The following is a 19,202-nucleotide window of genomic DNA, read 5'->3' as shown; positions in this document are numbered from 1 at the left end:
AACAGCGCCCCCCATGGACGAAAATTCCCAAAATGTGGTGTCCATGACATGGGAGGTAGTAAGAGGGTGGCCGTGAAGTTTGACCAAATTTGAGGAAAGATTGGATTTTTTGCCCAAAAATAGCGCCCCCAGTGGCGAAAAATCACAGAAATTGGGTAACATGTCAGATGCCCAATGAGTGATTTGCGTGTGAAGTATGAGCAGTTTTGAGCAATTTGAAGATATGTTATGAATTTTTAAGCATGTAAAATTTTGCATTGAAAATTGATTGACGTATAACTTCTGAACGGTTTATTCTACGTGAAACGTATTTAGGAACTTTTGTCAGCCGTGTCTGTAGATGATGTGTATCAATTTTGGTGACATTCCTATGAACGGTCTAGGAGGAGTTGCGCCGTCTTCGTGGCCATGCATTTCGCACAAAAGTGAAATTACCTCACTTGCTGTAGGGCGTGGCTAATGCATAGGCATTACATTTTTGTCCGGCTTAGTGAGATACATATGCTTACCAAATGGCATGCCACTACTACAAACTACATGGCAACCAGGCACCTTAATGCGGGAGGCCAAAATCACAATGAGTTAGGGGGCGCTAAAGAGGCCCTGAGGCCCGCCTGGATCTGGGCTTCTGGTTCTCGGTAGCGGTGGGAGTCTAAGAAAAAGGAGCCAAATTTCGTGCGATGTCGACCATGGCAAGCGCCCCAAAAAGGGTGTTGTAAAGAGTTTGCTTGCCAAGTTTGACAAATCAGAAGCTGCAATATCATTTCTGCCATAACCAGCACCCCCAGGGGCGAAAGTGCACAAAATTTGGCGTACATGTCAGGTGAGCTATGAAGAGTTTGTGTATGAAGTTTGATGACAATTGAGTAAACAGAAGATGAGATATAGATTTTTGAAGAATAAATTTTTTGGTTTTTCCCATGTCAGTAGGTGGCGCTATGCTGTACATGAGTGATTATGAGATGGAAAAATAAGGGTCCACAACAGAAACGCACTATCACAAGGTAGTGGTGTGAAGGAAAAGCATTATGGAATTATTGACCAAAAACCCGTTTTGGAGAAATTGCGTCGGCCAAAAACAGCGCCCCCCATGGACGAAAATTCCCAAAATGTGGTCTACATGACATGGGAGGTAGTAAGAGGCTGGCCGTGAAGTTTGACCAAATTTGAGGAAAGATTGGATTTTTTGCCCAAAAATAGCGCCCCCAGTGGCGAAATATCACAGAAATTGGGTAACATGTCAGAAGCCCAATGAGTGATTAGCGTGTGAAGTATGAGCAGTGTTGAGCAATTAGAAGATTTGTTATGAATTTTTTAGCATGTAAAATTTTGAAGTGAAAATTGATTGACGTATAACTTCTGAACGGTTTATCCTACGTGAAACGTATTTAGTAACTTTTGTCAGCCATGTCTGTAGATGATGTGTATCAATTTTGGTGACATTCCTATGAACGGTCTAGGAGGAGTTGCGCCGTATTCGTGGCCATGCATTTTGCACAAAAGTGAAATTACCTCACTTCCTGTTGGGCGTGGCTAATGCATTGGCATTACATTTTTGTCCGGCTTAGTGAGATACATATGCGTACCAAATGGCATGCCACTACTACAAACTATATGGCAACCAGGCACCTTAATGCGGGAGGCCAAAATCACAACGACTTAGGGGGCGCTATAGAGGCCCTGAGCCCCGGCCAAGTTTGGGCTCTTGGTTCTGAGTAGCGGTGGCAATTCTCGGAACTGGCGCCAAATTTTGTACGTTTTCACCCATGGCAAGCGCCCCGAAAATGGCCCAACAGCGGAGAAAAATAAAGAAGAAGAAGAAGAAGACGGAAGAATTATTAAAGCCGCAAGCGGCCTCGACGGGCCCTCGCGCCAGCGGCCAAGGGGGGCGGGGGCATGCGTCCCCGCGAAATACCTTCCACAGCTTCTTCGGCAAGAGCCATTACTCCCGCAATGGTGACAAAGAACAGAATTGGACACATGGCAACGATAGGGTCTCGCACTGTACGGTGCTCGGGCCCTAATAATAATAGCGCCCTAATAAGGGTCTTGTAAAGAGTTTGCTTGCCAAGTTTGACAAATCAGAAGCTGCAATATCATTTCTGCCATAACCAGCACCCCCAGGGGCGAAAGTGCACAAAATTAGGCGTACATGTTAGGTGAGCTATGAAGAGTTTGCGTATGAAGTTTGATGACAATTGAGTAAATAGAAGATGAGATATAGATTTTTGAAGAATAAAATTTTTGGTTTTTCCCATGTCAGTAGGTGGCGCTATGCTGTACATGAGCGATTAAGAGTTGGAAAAATAAGTGTCTACAACAGCAACGCACTATCACAAGGTAGTGGTGTGAAGGAAAAGCATTATGGAATTATTTACCAAAAACCCGTTTTGGAGCAATTGCGTCGGCCAAAAACAGCGCCCCCCATGGACGAAAATTCCCAAAATGTGGTATACATGACATGGGAGGTAGTAAGAGGGTGGCCGTGAAGTTTGACCAAATTTGAGGAAAGACTGGAATTTTTGCCCAAAAATAGCGCCCCCAGTGGCGAAATATCACAGAAAGTGGGTACCATGTCAGAAGCCCAATGAGTGATCTGCGTGTGAAGTATGAGCAGTTTTGAGCAAGTAGAAGATTTGTTATGAATTTTTAAGCATGTAAAATGTTGCATTGAAAATTGATTGACGTATAACTTCTGAACGGTTTATGCTACGGGAAACCTATTTAGTAACTTTTGTCAGCCATGTCTGTAGATGATGTGTATCAATTTTGGTGACATTCCTATGAACGGTCTAGGAGGAGATGCGCCGTCTTCGTGGCCATGCATTTCGCACAAAAGTGAAATTACCTCACTTCCTGTTGGGCGTGGCTAATGCATTGGCATTACATTTTTGTCCGGCTTAGTGAGATATATATGCGTACCAAATGGCATGCCACTACTACAAACTACATGGCAACCAGGCACCTTAATGCGGGAGGCCAAAATCACAACGAGTTAGGGGGCGCTATAGAGGCCCTGAGGCCCGCCTGGATCTGGGCTTCTGGTTCTCAGTAGCGGTGGCAGTCTAAGAAAAAGGAGCCAAATTTCGTGTGTTGTCGACCATGGCAAGCGCCCCAATAAGGGTCTTGTAAAGAGTTTGCTTGGCAAGTTTGACAAATCAGAAGCTGCAATATCATTTTTGCCATAACCAGCACCCCCAGGGGCGAAAGTGCACAAAATTTGGCGTAGACGTCAGGTGAGATATGAAGAGTTTGCGTATGAAGTGTGATGACAATTGAGTAAATAGAAGATGAGATATAGATTTTTGAAGAATAAATTTTTTGGTTTTTCCCATGTCAGTAGGTGGCGCTATGCTGTACATGAGCGATTATGAGTTGGAAAAAAAAGTGTCTACAACAGCAACGTACTATCACAAGGTAGTGGTGTGAAGGAAAAGCATTATGGAATTATTTACCAAAAACCCGTTTTGGAGCAATTGCGTCGGCCAAAAACAGCGCCCCCCATGGACGAAAATTTCCAAAACGTGGTATACATGACATGGGAGGTAGTAAGAGGGTGGCCGTGAAGTTTGACCAAATTTGAGGAAAGATTGGAATTTTTGCCCAAAAATAGCGCCCCCAGTGGCGAAATATCACAGAAATTGGGTAAAATGTCAGAAGCCCAATGAGTGATTTGCGTGTGAAGTATGAGCAGTTTTGAGCAATCAGAAGATTTGTTATGAATTTTTAAGCATGTAAAATTTTGCATCGAAAATTGATTGACGTATAACTTCTGAACGGTTTATCCTACGTGAAACGTATTTAGTAACTTTTGTCAGCCATGTCTGTAGATGATGTGTATCAATTTTGGTGACATTCCTATGAACGGTCTAGGAGGAGTTGCGCCGTCTTCGTGGCCATGCATTTCGCACAAAAGTGAAATTACCTCACTTCCTGTTGGGCGTGGCTAATGCATTGGCATTACATTTTTGTCCGGCTTAGTGAGATACATATGCGTACCAAATGGCATGCCAGTACTACAAACTACATGGCACCCAGGCACCTTAATGCGGGAGGCCAAAATCACAACGACTTAGGGGGCGCTATAGAGGCCCTGAGCCCCGGCCAAGTTTGGGCTTCTGGTTCTGAGTAGCGGGGCAATTCTCGGAACTGGTGCCAAATTTCGTGCGTTTTCGCCCATGGCAAGCGCCCCGAAAATGGCCCAACAGCGGAGAAAAATAAAGAAGAAGAAGAAGACGGAAGAAGAAGAAGACGGAAGAATAATTAAAGCCGCAAGCGGCCTCGACGGGCCCTCGCGCCAGCGGCCAGGGGGGGCGGGGGCATGCGTCCCCGCGAAATACCGTAAAGAGTTTGCTTGCCAAGTTTGACAAATCAGAAGCTGCAATATCATTTGTGCCATAACCAGCAACCCCAGGGGCGAAAGTGCACAAAATTTGGCGTATATGTCAGGTGAGCTATGAAGAGTTTGCGTATGAAGTTTGATGACAATTGAGTAAATAGAAGATGAGATATAGATTTTTGAAGAATAAATTTTTTGGTTTTTCCCATGTCAGTAGGTGGCGCTATGCTGTACATGAGCGATTATGAGTTGGAGAAATAAGTGTCTACAACAGCAACGCACTATCACAAGGTAGTGGTGTGAAGGAAAAGCATTATGGAATTATTAACCAAAAACCCGTTTTGGAGCAATTGCGTCGGCCAAAAACAGCGCCCCCCATGGACGAAAATTCCCAAAATGTGGTATACATGACATGGGAGGTAGTAAGAGGGTGGCCGTGAAGTTTGACCAAATTTGAGGAAAGATTGGATTTTTTGCCCAAAAATAGCGCCCCAGTGGCGAAATATCACAGAAATTGGGTAACATGTCAGAAGCCCAATGAGTGATTTGCGTGTGAAGTATGAGCAGTTTTGATCTATTAGAAGATTTGTTATGAATTTTTAAGCATGTAAAATTTTGCATTGAAAATTGATTGACGTATAACTTCTGAACGGTTTAAGCTACGTGAAACATATTTAGGAACTTTTGTCAGCCATGTCTGTAGATGATGTGTATCAATTTTGGTGGCATTCCTATGAACGGTCTAGGAGGAGTTGCGCCGTCTTCGTGGCCATGCATTTCGCACAAAAGTGAAATTACCTCACTTCCTGTTGGGCGTGGCTAATGCATTGGCATTACATTTTTGTCCGGCTTAGTGAGATACATATGCGTACCAAATGGCATGCCACTACTACAAACTACATGGCAACCAGGCACCTTAAAGCGGGAGGCCAAAATCACAACGAGTTAGGGGGCGCTATAGAGGCCCTGAGGCCCGCCTGGATCTGGGCTTTTGGTTCTCAGTAGCGGTGGCAGTCTAAGAAAAAGGAGCCAAATTTCATGCGTTGTCGACCATGGCAAGCGCCCCAATAAGGGTCTTGAAAAGAGTTTGCTTGCCAAGTTTGACAAATCAGAAGCTGCAATATCATTTCCGCCATAACCAGCACCCCCAGGGGCGAAAGTGCACAAAATTTGGCGTATATGTCAGGTGAGCTATGAAGAGTTTGCGTATGAAGTTTGATGACAATTGAGTAAATAGAAGATGAGATATAGATTTTTGAAGAATAAATTTTTTGGTTTTTCCCATGTCAGAAGGTGGCGCTATGCTGTACATGAGCGATTATGAGTTGGAAAAATAAGTGTCTACAACAGGAACGCACTATCACAAGGTAGTGGTGTGAAGGAAAAGCATTATGGAATTATTTACCAAAAACCCGTTGTGGAGCAATTGCGTCGGCCAAAAACAGCGCCCCCCATGGACGAAAATTCCCAAAATGCGGTATACATGACATGGGAGGTAGTAAGAGGGTGGCCGTGAAGTTTGACCAAATTTGAGGAAAGATTGGATTTTTTGCCCAAAAATAGCGCCCCCAGTGGCGAAATATCACAGAAATTGGGTAACATGTCAGAAGCCCAATGAGTGATTTGCGTGTGAAGTATGAGCAGTTTTGAGCAATTAGAAGATTTGTTATGAATTTTTTAGCATGTAAAATTTTGAAGTGAAAATTGATTGACGTATAACTTCTGAACGGCTTATCCGACGTGAAACGTATTTAGTAACTTTTGTCAGCCATGTCTGTAGATGATGTGTATCAATTTTGGTGACATTCCTCTGAACGGTCTAGGAGGAGTTGCGCCGTCTTCGTGGCCATGCATTTCGCACAAAAGTGAAATTACCTCACTTCCTGTTGGGCGTGGCTAATGCATTGGCATTACATTTTTGTCCGGCTTAGTGAGATACATATGCGTACCAAATGGCATGCCACTACTACAAACTCTATGGCAACCAGGCACCTTAATGCGGGAGGCCAAAATCACAACGACTTAGGGGGCGCTATAGAGGCCCTGAGCCCCGGCCAAGTTTGGGCTTTTGGTTCTGAGTAGCGGTGGCAATTCTCGGAAGTGGTGCCAAATTTCGTGCGTTTTCGCCCATGGCAAGCGCCCCGAAAATGGCCCAACAGCGGAGAAAAATAAAGAAGACGGAAGAATAATAATAGTGAACTCTTACAAGAACAATAGGGCCTTCGCCCATAGGGCTCGGGCCCTAATAATAGTGAACTCTTACAAGAACAATAGGGCCTTCGCCCTATAGGGCTCGGGCCCTAATAATAGTGAACTCTTACAAGAACAATAGGGCCTTCGCCCTATAGGGCTCGGGCCCTAAATAGTGAACTCTTACAAGATCAATAGGGCCTTCGCCCATTCGGGCTCGGGCCCTAATAATAATAATAATTAAAGCCGCAAGCGGCCTCGACGGGCCCTCGCGCCAGCGGCCGGGGGGGCGGGGGCATGCGTCCCCGCGAAACACCGTAAAGAGTTTGCTTGCCAAGTTTGACAAAACAGAAGCTGCAATATCATTTGTGCCATAACCAGCACCCCCAGGGGCGAAAGTGCACAAAATTTGGCGTATATGTCAGGTGAGCTATGAAGAGTTTGCGTATGAAGTTTGATGACAATTGAGTAAATAGAAGATGAGATATAGATTTTTGAAGAATAAATTTGTTGGTTTTTCCCATGTCATTAGGTGGCGCTATGCTGTACATGAGCGATTATGAGTTGGAGAAATAAGTGTCTACAACAGCAACGCACTATCACAAGGTAGTGGTGTGAAGGAAAAGCAGTATGGAATTATTTACCAAAAACCCGTTTTGGAGCAATTGCGTCGGCCAAAAACAGCGCCCCCCATGGACGAAAATTCCCAAAATGTGGTATACATGACATGGGAGGTAGTAAGAGGGTGGCCGTGAAGTTTGACCAAATTTGAGGAAAGATTGGAATTTTTGCCCAAAAATAGCGCCCCCAGTGGCGAAATATCACAGAAAGTGGTTAACATGTCAGAAGCCCAATGAGTGATCTGCGTGTGAAGTATGAGCAGTTTTGAGCAAGTAGAAGATTTGTTATGAATTTTTAAGCATGTAAAATTTTGCATTGAAAATTGATTGACGTATAACTTCTGAACGGTTTATCCTACGTGAAACGTATTTAGTAACTTTTGTCAGCCATGTCTGTAGATGATGTGTATCAATTTTGGTGACATTCCTATGAACGGTCTAGGAGGAGTTGCGCAGTCTTCGTGGCCATGCATTTCGCACAAAAGTGAAATTACCTCACTTCCTGTTGGGCGTGGCTAATGCATTGGCAGTACATTTTTGTCCGGCTTAGTGAGATACATATGCGTACCAAATGGCATGCCACTACTACAAACTACATGGCACCCAGGCACCTTAATGCGGGAGGCCAAAATCACAACGAGTTAGGGGGCGCTATAGAGGCCCTGAGGCCCGCCTGGATCTGGGCTTCTGGTTCTCAGTAGCGGTGGCAGTATAAGAAAAAGGAGCCAAATTTCGTGCGTTGTTGACCATGGCAAGCGCCCCAATAAGGGTCTTGTAAAGAGTTTGCTTGGCAAGTTTGACAAATCAGAAGCTGCAATATCATTTCTGCCATAACCAGCACCCCCAGGGGCGAAAGTGCACAAAATTTGGCGTACATGTCAGGTGACCTATGAAGAGTTTGCGTATGAAGTTTGATGACAATAGAGTAAATAGAAGATGAGATATAGATTTTTCAAGAATAAATTTTTTGGTTTTTCCCATGTCAGTAGGTGGCGCTATGCTGTACATGAGCGATTATGAGTTGGAAAAATAAGTGTCTACAACAGCAACGTACTATCACAAGGTAGTGGTGTGAAGGAAAAGCAGTATGGAATTATTTACCAAAAACCCGTTTTGGAGCAATTGCGTCGGCCAAAAACAGCGCCCCCCATGGACGAAAATTTCCAAAACGTGGTATACATGACATGGGAGGTAGTCAGAGGGTGGCTGTGAAGTTTGACCAAATTTGAGGAAAGATTGGAATTTTAGCCCAAAAATAGCGCCCCCAGTGGCGAAATAGCACAGAAATTGGGTAACATGTCAGAAGCCCAATGAGTGATTTGCGTGTGAAGTATGAGCAGTTTTGAGCAATCAGAAGATTTGTTATGAATTTTTAAGCATGTAAAATTTTGCAGCGAAAATTGATTGACGGGTAACTTCTGAACGGTTTATCCTACGTGAAACGTATTTAGTAACTTTTGTCAGCCATGTCTGTAGATGATGTGTATCAATTTTGGTGACATTCCTATGAACGGTCTAGGAGGAGTTGCGCCGTCTTCGTGGCCATGCATTTCGCACAAAAGTGAAATTACCTCACTTCCTGTTGGGCGTGGCTAATGCATTGGCATTACATTTTTGTCCGGCTTAGTGAGATACATATGCGTACCAAATGGCATGCCACTACTACAAACTACATGGCACCCAGGCACCGTAATGCGGGAGGCCAAAATCACAACGACTTAGGGGGCGCTATAGAGGCCCTGAGCCCCGGCCAAGTTTGGGCTTCTGGTTCTGAGTAGCGGTGGCAATTCTCGGAACTGGCGCCAAATTTGGTGCGTTTTCGCCCATGGCAAGTGCCCCGAAAATGGCCCAACAGCGGAGAAAAATAAAGAAGAAGAAGAAGAAGAAGACGGAAGAATAATTAAAGCCGCAAGCGGCCTCGACGGGCCCTCGCGCCAGCGGCCAAAGGGGGCGGGGGCATGCGTCCCCGCGAAATACCTTCCACAGCTTCTTTGGCAAGAGACATTACTCCCACAATGGTGACAAAGCACAGAATTGGACACAGAGTACACGGTGCGCTGAGATGTTGTCATGGACAGAACATATTATGCCATGGCTTCCCAACCAAATTAATGTATTTACCTCATCAGTCACCAAGCTATAGCTACATAGGATTGTCTTCTGTTAGACATCTATTAGTCTGTATGTAACGCTACAACACTTGCTCCCGACTGCCTACCCATTCCCCACAAGTCATGTGTGTTTAAGGCAACCAAAACAACATACTCCTGGTGCCTCATGATTGTAAACACCTCTCCTGCAACTGCTACAGTGCAATGAGCGCCCCCAGTGGTCCACAAGTCATGTGTGTTTAAGGCAACCAAAACAACATACTCCTGGTGCCTCATGATTGTAAACACCTCTCCTGCAACTGCTACAGCGCAATGAGCGCCCCCAGTGGTGAAAGTTCACCAAATTTGGTATACATGTCAAGGGACCTATGAAGAGTTGTTTTGTAAAGTTTGATCAAGTTTGACCAATCAGAAGCCGAGATATAAATTGTTGCCTGAAAACAGCGCCCCCAGTGGCAAAAGTTCACAAAATTTGGCACATATGTCAGGTGACCTGTTAAGAGTGTGCCTATCAAGTTTGATCAAGATTGAGAAAATAGAAGATGAGATATTGATTTTTGAAGAATAAATTTTTTGGTTTCTCCCATGTCAGTAGGTGGCGCTATGCTACAACACTTGCTCCCAACTGCCTACCCATTCCCCACAAGTCATGTGTGTTTAAGGCAACCAAAACAACATACTCCTGGTGCCTCATGATTGTAAACACCTCTCCTGCAACTGCTACAGTGCAATGAGCGCCCCCAGTGGTCCACAAGTCATGTGTGTTTAAGGCAACCAAAACAACATACTCCTGGTGCCTCATGATTGTAAACACCTCTCCTGCAACTGCTACAGCGCAATGAGCGCCCCCAGTGGTGAAAGTTCACCAAATTTGGTATACATGTCAAGGGACCTATGAAGAGTTGTTTTGTAAAGTTTGATCAAGTTTGACCAATCAGAAGCCGAGATATAAATTGTTGCCTGAAAACAGTGCCCCCAGTGACAAAAGTTCACAAAATTTGGCACATATGTCAGGTGACCTGTTAAGAGTGTGCGTATCAAGTTTGATCAAGATTGAGCAAATAGAAGATGAGATATTGATTTTTGAAGAATAAATTTTTTGGTTTCTCCCATGTCAGTAGGTGGCGCTATGCTACAACACTTGCTCCCGACTGCCTACCCATTCCCCACAAGTCATGTGTGTTTAAGGCAACCAAAACAACATACTCCTGGTGCCTCATGATTGTAAACACCTCTCCTGCAACTGCTACAGTGCAATGAGCGCCCCCAGTGGTCCACAAGTCATGTGTGTTTAAGGCAACCAAAACAACATACTCCTGGTGCCTCATGATTGTAAACACCTCTCCTGCAACTGCTACAGCGCAATGAGCGCCCCCAGTGGTGAAAGTTCACCAAATTTGGTATACATGTCAAGGGACCTATGAAGAGTTGTTTTGTAAAGTTTGATCAAGTTTGACCAATCAGAAGCCGAGATATAAATTGTTGCCTGAAAACAGCGCCCCCAGTGGCAAAAGTTCACAAAATTTGGCACATATGTCAGGTGACCTGTTAAGAGTGTGCCTATCAAGTTTGATCAAGATTGAGAAAATAGAAGATGAGATATTGATTTTTGAAGAATAAATTTTTTGGTTTCTCCCATGTCAGTAGGTGGCGCTATGCTGCACATGAGCGATTATGAGTTGGAAAAATAAGTGTCTACAACAGCAACGTACTATCACAAGGTAGTGGTGTGAAGGAGAAGCATTATGGAATTATTTACCAAAAACCTGTTTTGGAGCAATAGCGTTGGCCAAAAACAGCGCCCCCCATGGACGAAAATTCCCAAAATGAGGTGTACATGACATGGGAGGTAGTAAGAGGGTGGCCGTGAAGTTTGACCAAATTTGAGGAAAGATTGGATTTTTTGCCCAAAAATAGCGCCCCCAGTGGCAAAATATCACAGAAATTGGGTAACATGTCAGATGCCCAATGAGTGATTTGCGTGTGAAGTATGAGCAGTTTTGAGCAATTTGAAGATATGTTATGAATTTTTAAGCATGTAAAATTTTGCATTGAAAATTGATTGACGTATAACTTCTGAACGGTTTATTCTACGTGAAACTTATTTAGGAACTTTTGTCAGCCATGTCTGTAGATGATGTGTATCAATTTTGGTGACATTCCTATGAACGGTCTAGGAGGAGTTGCGCCGTGTTCGTGGCCATGCATTTCGCACAAAAGTGAAATTACCTTACTTCCTGTTGGGCGTGGCTAATGCATTGGCATTACATTTTTGTCCGGCTTAGTGAGATACATATGCGTACCAAATGGCATGCCACTACTACAAACTACATGGCAACCAGGCACCTTAATGCGGGAGGCCAAAATCACAATGAGTTAGGGGGCGCTATAGAGGCCCTGAGGCCCGCCTGGATCTGGGCTTCTGACTCTCAGTAGCGGTGGGAGTCTAAGAAAAAGGAGCCAAATTTGGTGCGATGTCGACCATGGCAAGCGCCCCAAAAAGGTTCTTGTAAAGAGTTTGCTTGCCAAGTTTGACAAATCAGAAGCAGCAATATCATTTCTGCCATAACCCGCACCCCCAGGGGCGAAAGTGCACAAAATTTGGCGTACATGTCAGGTGAGCTATGAAGAGTTTGCGTATGAAGTTTGATGACAATTGAGTAAACAGAAGATGAGATATAGATTTTTGAAGAATAAATTTTTTGGTTTTTCCCATGTCAGTAGGTGGCGCTATGCTGTACATGAGTGATTATGAGATGGAAAAATAAGTGTCCACAACAGCAACGCACTACCACAAGGTAGTGGTGTAAAGGAAAAGCATTATGGAATAATTTACCAAAAACCCGTTTTGGAGAAATTGCGTCGGCCAAAAACAGCGCCCCCCATGGACGAAAATTTCCAAAACGTGGTATACATGACATGGGAGGTAGTAAGAGGGTGGCCGTGAAGTTTGACCAAATTTGAGGAAAGATTGGATTTTTTGCCCAAAAATAGCGCCCCCAGTGGCGAAATATCACAGAAATTGGGTAACATGTCAGAAGCCCAATGAGTGATTAGCGTGTGAAGTATGAGCAGTGTTGAGCAATTAGAAGATTTGTTATGAATTTTTTAGCATGTAAAATTTTGAAGTGAAAATTGATTGACGTATAACTTCTGAACGGTTTATCCTACGTGAAACGTATTTAGTAACTTTTGTCAGCCATGTCTGTAGATGATGTGTATCAATTTTGGTGACATTCCTATGAACGGTCTAGGAGGAGTTGCGCCGTCTTCGTGGCCATGCATTTCACACAAAAGTGAAATTACCTCACTTCCTGTTGGGCGTGGCTAATGCATTGGAATTACATTTTTGTCCGGCTTAGTGAGATACATATGCAAACCAAATGGCATGCCACTACTACAAACTATATGGCAACCAGGCACCTTAATGCGGGAGGCCAAAATCACAACGACTTAGGGGGCGCTATAGAGGCCCTGAGCCCCGGCCAAGTGTGGGCTTTTGGTTCTGAGTAGCGGTGGCAATTCTCGGAAGTGGCGCCAAATTTCGCGCGTTTTCGCCCATGGCAAGCGCCCCGAAAATGGCCCAACAGCGGAGAAAAATAAAGAAGAAGAATAATAATAGTGAACTCTTACAAGAACAATAGGGCCTTCGCCCTATAGGGCTCGGGCCCTAATAATAGTGAACTCTTACAAGAACAATAGGGCCTTCGCCCTATAGGGCTCGGGCCCTAATAATATGAGAGTAAAGTGAATGTAATGAAATTTGTTTTTATTTAAATTAAGTACAAACACAACCTTACAAAAAGCTATTTTCAGAGTCTTCAAACCTTGTAAAAAAAAACCACACACACTATGAATATATCTGCACAAGACTTTTGAAGTCTGAACCTTGTAAACATAGGTGTTGGCTACATAAAAGTAAGAACAGCATTCAGAAATGTTCTGTAGTTTCAATACTAATTGTAGAAACTTCAGACTACCTTTGTTTTCTCCAAAGCGAATTGCCCTTTCAAATGAATATTGATGAGGTAGGTGTAATTCACCTGTAATCCCCCGTCACTGTCAATAGTCCATTTGTCAAAGACCCTGGCCCTGGCCACTGTACCTCCCTGCCCCCACACCTCTCTGCTTGGAAAGTTACTGCAAAGAAAAGAAGCCCTAAAAGCCAAAGCTATCACATTGGCCATCCCTCAAAGTTTCTCAGTTGGTATGGAAACAATTGAACATGTGCATTTGTTTATACCGGTGAAATGGGGCGTGTTCTCACCTCCCCTTGCTACGCAATGAGCGAATGACGACACTGATGTAACATGCACTTAACATGTGAATAGCTGATGGGTGTGTTATTAAGAGGCTGCTGCTGGCTGAAGTACTGAAATTCGTAAGATTTGTTTTTATTCTTTTTACAAAGTGCTAAAGATAAAGTTGGTTTTAAAGATATATATTTGAAAACTAGAAGATTCAAGGTTTCTAGTGGTGTTACTTGAATGTTTCTAGCACAAAAACTTGCGGAGCTTTAGATAGGTGTTTACTAAAGGCCAATTTATGCTGCCAACCCAGTCCTCGCAGACAGCGTCGCAGACAGTGTCTGCGTAGCCCCCCCACCTTCGCAGACGCTCTGCGCGCACCTCCCAAAAATTGTGACCACCGCAGAAGCCTCGCAGACAGCGCCGCAGACAAGAGGGCTCTGATTGGTCCGCTGTACACGCACTTCCGCTTCCCTACTTTCCCGGTTTGGTTTGTTTTCACGACCGGCATTTTTAAAAACACGAGCGAAGATGGAGCAGCACGAAGAGCGGTTGATTGAGGAAGTACGTACATCTATACGACTCCAGTTCTAGTCATTATAAAAAAAAAAAGTTCTAGTCATTATAAGTAACCGGAGGATAAACACTCCACTAACCACACCCACCAACTACTCCTAGCGACTTCGCGCCCCCTTGCGTTGTGCCGGTGAATAACATTGCGCACGCCTATTATCCCCGCTCAACAATAAATTACAACTGTCTGCGAAAAGCTATCTGCGAAAGCCTTGTCGCACGAGCATGCAGAGGCCTTAACAGTCCTAAAAGTCCCCTGTGCACTGAAAAAAGTAACCTATAGAATTTACCCAATAAATCTGAGGTAACAATTTGCATTGACTTGTTTGGGGTAGATTTAATTCCATATATTGAGTATAAAATAACTTAAATAAAAAGCTATGAAATACTTAAATAAATTGGGTAAAATTTACCTCACATTTATGTATCTATTCAACAGCTACTTCCTCATTGAAATTGGGTAAAATTATCTCTTGTTTGCTAGTAGGTAATACCTAATAATTACTAATCAAAGGTAATTAATATCAGTTAATAACCATTACTTATTCAGAGAAGGTAAGATGTACCCCCCAAAAAAAGACTTTCAGATGGTTCATCATCTCAATGTTTTTAATCCATAAAATCATCAAAAAAAAAAACAGAATAAAGTGCAGTACAACAGCTTCACACAGCATTTCAAGTAATGAACCTGTTTTATAACTCACTAAACTAACAGCTTCAAATGTTGTTTCTGGATAATTGGCTAATGTAAACTACACTTTCAGCCGGAGAGAGGAAGATGGCAGTCCGAGAGTTCCTTGTCTCGCTCACTCAAACGCGTGGTCAGATGCATGCGCAATTTGGAGCACAGGACTCACGGCTTTGGGGTATATTTTACCGTATTTTTCCATGTAACGGTTGTTACTGTTAACGAATAGGTAGCATATGTATAATTTACTCATTACTTTATAATTCCTTGGCTGACTGCAATAATCGAGTAAATTTTATATGGTTTGCATAGATTATATTTACCACTCTCCAAAATCACTTCTTGCAGTGTGGGGGGTCGGCGACCTGAGAGTGTTAAGTACGTCTTTTTCCCACCAGAGAAATGTAAGCTACAAACACTTGTCCATTTTGATTCAGTTTGAAGGTTTTTGTTGCGGATTAAACTTATCTATTTCTTTCTTCTCTTCTTCTCAACTGGCAGCTGATAAAAACTCAAATTAAGTGTTCTCTTTGTTGTGGAGACACAGTTAGGCACACAGCAATTCACTTTAGGCATGGTTAAAACCGGTTAGACAGAACAATGCAGTATTTAACAAAGGCGAAAGTAAACAATACAGCGGAGCTGACCCCATTATTGCCCATAATGCACTGCGGTAAACAAGCAATGATGTGTTTATTATACTCTATTTTAACTACAGGTGCGCATGCCGAAGATGGCTGCCACATGCACCCTGCTGGTGATTTGGCGCATCGCTTGTGCACATCTTCCAAAATTTATGCTATACAGTAGTATGCTATGCTAAAATACCAAGGAGATGATGTGCAAGTAGTTAAAGCATATACGCAGAACCATGGCCTCACTTTCGTTTATAAATGCCTTGAGACCTAAAGAATGGCACAGGAATAGTTTTAAGCATTAACAATAAATCTAATATAGTAATTTTTACGATTAAAGCAATTCATAAAAGGTAGTGGTCTGAGTGAATGACCTTGACAGGAATGACCAGCAGGAAGTCTATTGGTCTCATCGCCATTTCCGCTATACCAAAACACAGAGCTGACTGCAACTCCAAGCCTCCATTTTGAACTAATTTATCGCCATGCCACGTAGATGTGTTGCTGGTGGGTGCAGCAACACAACAGAAGGTGGATTTATGTTGCATTCATGGCCCAAGAATGTTCAAACTGCAAAGATTTGGACGCATTTTGCGGGAAATTCATGGGCACATTTTACTGATGACTCGTACGAAACCTCTGATCTGTTGAGGAGTGTTGGCTATAAGCCCGTATTGAAAGAGGGTGCAGTACCAACAATTAAAGGAAAAGAAAACTACAAGGAAAGGAAAGTATTTTATTTATTTATTTATTTATTTATTTTTATTTATTTTTATTTTTTAAAGGAAAGTAAGTTCGGTTGCACCAGTTCTCCCGGAGTGTGAGCCGAGGGTTGTTGCTAAAACCCGGGATGGAATGGGACGGGACATGACATATTATCGCTCAGGCAGTGACCTCCCCGCGGTTGTTGCTAAAAGCAGTGACGTCCCATCCTGGGTTTTAGTAATTGCCTGAGCCGAGCAGTAATGGCGGAGTACTCAGTATGGAGAAAATGGAGAATGAGTGGAGCAGCTGTCTGATTTCTCCACTGGATATGCTCGCCTCAGCAGCAATATCTCATCCTTATGTGGAAGAAGCAAATGAACGGAGAACTGAACAAACAACTGAAAGTCAGATTGTTCCAAAACAATCAGCCACAAGGTCGGTCTTCAAGAAGTGAGAACACAGACAGGTAAGATGCAATTCTCATTTATTTACCTGCATTTAGATTAATACATGTAACTTGTATTGTGTGTTTAAGTTACTAGTATAAGATTATTTAATTTGCTTCAGAAAATGATTGTCTCAGTTCATCTGATTATTTAATTAGCCTTTAATGTTTTATCAGTGAAAATGCATGCATGTACATGTATGTTGCATAAGTTATAACACCTATCCTGTTTTAATGAGAGTCAACCCACAGTCAGTGAAGTCAAATCAGTCTTAGTTGAGCGAGTCGGTACCGGGATTTCTTACTTTCACCATCAATTTTTATTTATATGACTTTGGTCTATAGCCTAGCTGTCAAAGACTTCGGCCTTAAAACCGATTACTGCTGTGATGTCACGCACTCAGGGCTGGCTGGCTCAGCAGGGCAGCTCAAATGCCAACTTTGCAGTCGATTTTAACTCTCAAAAATATATTTTTTTAATTCCCATTTATGCAGCATACAAGTGTCAAGGATGGAGATACTATCCACTCAGAAATGTATTTAAAAATAAAGGTTCTGCATATCTCCTTTAAAGAAGGTATTCCAGCACCAGACTGTGATGGTTCAGCTCTATCATACCCCCGAGTGAATATAGCTTTTGTTCTTTGCATAAGGTGCACAGGAGACTCTGAGAACAATGCTGCATGGACATGTACATGTAGTGATGAGTATATTTCCAGGTTTAGTTTCAGGTTTAAGCAGGACATCTATGGAAGATGAGGAGTCAGGGAAAACATTTGATACATGCTAAAAAAATAAAAAATAAAAAAAATAATAAAAAAAATACATCTGCTATGTCCCCATCATGTGTCAGCCCTGTGATGACCTGGCGACTTGTCCAGGGTGTACCCCGCCTTTCACCCATAGTCAGCTGGGATAGGCTCCAGCTTGCCCGTGACCCTGTACAGGATAAGCGGCTACAGATGATGGATGGATGGATGGATGGATGGATGGATGTCCCCATCAACAAAATTCCCCATAAAACCAGGTCTACCCCTGGAAACCCTCTAGAGACGTGGAAGTGAACTGTCCAGGTAATGCATTTATTCTCACACCAGGCTCCCCAGTGCAGCAAAGAACCTCCAGACCAGAAGAACCATGGATTGTTTGCGTACAACCAGGGATTATACTAAGATAATGGAAATTTTCATTGTGAAATAAAAAAAACTGTAAAGATCATCTTGAAGGTCATAGTTAAAACTCTATTTTGCCTCGACTAATAGGGTATTTGTTTACTGTTTGGATAATAAGGGCTTACAGACTGATCTGCAAGGGGATGTCCATGACATTCTGCTCTTCCACAGAATTTGTGAAGACAGTGACAGACTGCAATTGGTTAGCAGAATTCCCCCAGGACAGAGTAAATAGGATTTTGAGTCGGCTGTCTCGATGCTCACCAGAGACCTCCGCTGCTCAAGTGAGAAACTTTTTTTTTTTTTGCCTGTCTTGAGCCATTATTATTTAGAGCATCTCTCTCTGCCACAACATCTGCCAGACCACTGAAATACCATCTTGCCTCTTTATACACTTCCTAATTCTATAACTTCACACTACCTCTCTCGCATTGACCAGATGATTAAAAACCTGACAGGACTGGAAGTTGAATGTCCTTTCCAGGTCAGGCAGGTCCAAAAGTGCCAGAGCTCATCCCGAGAGCCATCAGTTGACAAATGCGACACGAGTGCTCTCTGCAGAGAAGCATATGGCCTGAGACTCGTAGATTAATGAACAGTGAGACAGTACTGGTATTTTCCATTGTATTGTCAAAACATTCCTTCAGGGTTCTGACAAAGCAGTGGGAAGTAGTGAAGCTGGGTTCTGGCACTTCTAGAAGCAAAGACTTTGGGATTGTTGTTCAAGGCCAGTGTGACATCTGGCTTCTGTCCCAGTGAGAAGGAAAAGTGGGCAGTGAAAAACCTGAAGCACTTCAGTCAATAGGTTCGAAATGGGTGGAATGGGACTTCTGCTGGCTCAAGCTTGTTGTCAGTCACAAAGCAAAGGTGAATATAATAGAAGATGGCAGACATGGGGGGGGGGGAATGATTACAAATGATAATTTAATAAGACAACTAAAAACTCCAGGCAGTTCAAAGGCATTAGGAATAAATCATGTGTCAAATTCAAAACATATGAACCCAAATACAGCCTGCTGACTCATTTCATTCGTCCCACGTGAGCTTGCAAATATAATAGTGAAAAGCCTGAAGTGGCCCATAGTTCATATTACTCAAATTTGTATGACAGGCTGCTTAAAATGGACTGCTGTCGGCTGCATTTAATAGTCAGACCTGCATTTCAATACGACTCAGGAACATGTCGAGTGATCACTTTAGTGTGACTCAGAATTTCCAGTTGAAATGTTAGATTGTTCTAGTTACCGTAATGCAAGTTCTACCATAACGCAAGTTCTAGCCGAATGCAAGTTCTAGTTACTATAACTGAAGTTCGAGCCAAACATGAGTTCCAGTTACTGTAACTCAAGTTCTAGTCAAATGTAAGTTCCAGTTACTGTAACTCAAGATCTAGTCAAATGTAAATTCTTGTTACTATAACTGAAGATCTAGCCAAATTTAAGTTCCAGTTCCTGTAACTCAAGATCTAGTCAAATGT

This window comes from Neoarius graeffei, chromosome 18 (assembly GCF_027579695.1).
Source record: "Neoarius graeffei isolate fNeoGra1 chromosome 18, fNeoGra1.pri, whole genome shotgun sequence".
NCBI lineage: Eukaryota > Metazoa > Chordata > Actinopteri > Siluriformes > Ariidae > Neoarius > Neoarius graeffei.
The sequence above is the reverse complement of the archived record's forward strand: the minus strand, read 5'-3'. Positions refer to the sequence as shown.